The sequence below is a fragment of the Protopterus annectens genome, chromosome 13.part0 (genome assembly GCF_019279795.1).
Source record: "Protopterus annectens isolate FY-2018-M chromosome 13.part0, PAN1.0, whole genome shotgun sequence".
NCBI lineage: Eukaryota > Metazoa > Chordata > Ceratodontiformes > Protopteridae > Protopterus > Protopterus annectens.
In genome coordinates this window covers 324,018,255-324,020,754 of record NC_056747.1, presented here as the reverse complement: position 1 = coordinate 324,020,754, position 2,500 = coordinate 324,018,255, and positions in this window count along the sequence as shown.

Here is a 2,500-nt window from a genome sequence, read left to right as displayed (position 1 = left end):
ATAGACCAGCCAGAGCCATGTTTAGATCAATGGGTCACAACATGCTTTACTTGGTCAGCAGAGTGCACTGTTGTTACATTTTTTTCAGTTCAACATGCAACACTATTTTTACCATTTAAGACAACAAGCCTGTGGTTTACATTAATATTTGCAGATGACAGAATTATCTCCAAAATTATATCTGGCTAGGCTGGCAGCCTTCATCTATCTTCACCCAATCTTCACAAAGATGTATGCATAAGTACTCCTATCTTTGTGGTAAGCTTTCCTGATATGATTTGAAAGACACTGGAGTTTAAAAGGATATTTGTTAGTGTGATACTATCTGTGATGATATGGGCTAGTGCCAGCATAGCCAGTTGGAGTTCTGTAAAGAATGATATGTCCTTTGAATATCAAACTGATTTATACAAGATGCTTGTGTTACAAATCTATTAGAACTTTATGGCATTTGAATATCAAACTGATTTGTAGAAATGCCTGTGTTACAAATGTGTTAGAACTGTATGGCATTTGAATATCAAAATGTGTTTGTAAAGTTGCTAGGGTTAAAAAATATATCAACAGTGGGTCCTGCTGGACAGAGAAGGAATATACATGTGAAACTGTATGTATATATGCTGGCAAAGGACACTGTAAGAGAAGGGGTTAAATAGCTAGCTTACTTCTTACTTTAAGAAAATACTGTTAACTGGACCACCTGCTGGGCCATGAAAGTGCTTATCTCACAGCTCTGAATAAGACTGGAGATGGCATGTCTGGAAGAAGCCGTTGTTTATTAGCTCTGCTTTCACACATGCATTTACTCTCTCTCTCTTTTTCCAATTCATTAAATTCTGATCCACTCAGTATGCCATTGAGAACTGTTCCACGTCCCACGCTTTCTAGTGGAAATATAAGTTTAAAATATTATTATTCCAGCCAGGCTTTTATTTACTGTATTTCAATATTAAAATCAAATCAATGCAGTGTTTGTTGTATCGTATAGTAGAGGGTACAGTATTTGTCAGGTATATTTTTAGTAGTAACTCTCAAGCAACCAGAAACTATACTTATCCAGCATCTACCAATCCCCATGGGTGCCGGTTAACTGAGAGTTTACTGAACTACCACTTGTATTAGTATTAATATTACACAGTATAATTGGACACCCTTTGTTAAGAGCCTTAGAGTAGCTAATTGTGGAGTGTCTGGTGGCAGTGATAACCACCTTATATGCTGGGCAGAAGGGGGCACAGCAGGTAAATCTGTGCCAGCCTTTTTCCAGGTGGTGTGTGTGTGTGTGTGTGTGTGTGTGTGTGTGTGTGTGTGTGTGTGTGTGTGTGTGTGTGTGTGTGTGTGTGTGTGTGTGTGTGTGTGTGTGTGTGTGTGTGTGTGTGTGTGTGTGTGTGTGTGTGTGTGTACCAGCTACTTGGAGCAGGGAGACAAAGCACTGGTTTCACAGAGTGGGTCCTGGAGGACTTGGCTTGGACACTCATCTGAGGACTTAACCCTGTAGCTGTGCTAGTTGGGCGCCTCACTGGGGCCCTGGAGGGAGACAGATTTAAAGAAATCCAGACCCTGGGCTGACTGCATTCCTTGTGTGCTCTTAAGGGAAATTGTACTTGGTGCAGAGAACTGCATCTGGAAATACAGTGTGTATCTATTTCTCTGAAAGTGAACATTCCCCCAGGTGTCAATTGTAGGATTGAGGCTCCTTGATTACTGGCCCAGTGTGGGGACTTCACACTGTCTACCCTTCAAGGGTTTTTACCCCTTCTCTTCCTCTCCTGGTTGCCCCCAGGTAATATTAAATATAATGCTCCCACCTGTCATTAAGGCAGCTGGTCCTATATGTGCTAGCTAAGGCAAAGAACACCATACAGGCTATGTGCTATGCAAATGAAGTACTGCAACAGTCATCCCTCTGCATAAAGGTGGGCCATCAATGGACCTTGGAAACTACAGGCCCATATGTCTAACTAGTTTCTTATGCAAAGCCAAGGAAATGATTATCATGGAAATGATTAGTAATGACATAGGATATCGTCAGACACTGGATCCAACCTAATCTGGCTTCATCATGGACAGATCATGCCTAGTCATCCTGGATGATTCTTTGAGAAGGTCACCAAGGCATTGTGTGAGGGCAAAATGCTGCATACTGCTTATCTTGAGCAGGCTAAGGCATTTGATACAATACCCCTTTCTGGCATTGTAAACAAACTTATGGAAATAGGTTTAAACCCTTTTGTTACATGCTGGATAGCCAGTTGGCTCTCAGACAGAACCCAGGAACTTAGGATAGGGGATGCCACCTCCACAAAGAGACCAGTCACTAGCAGTGTCCCTCAGGGCTCTGTGCTTGGTCCGCTCCTTTTTGGCATTTACTTTCTGAAAGTCAAGGCCAATGTCAAGGGCCTTTGGCTGACCAAGTTTGCAGATGACTGCAAATTAGGAGCAGTCATAGAATCCCCCCAAGACACTAACATCCTACAGGAAGGACTAACACAGACAAAAG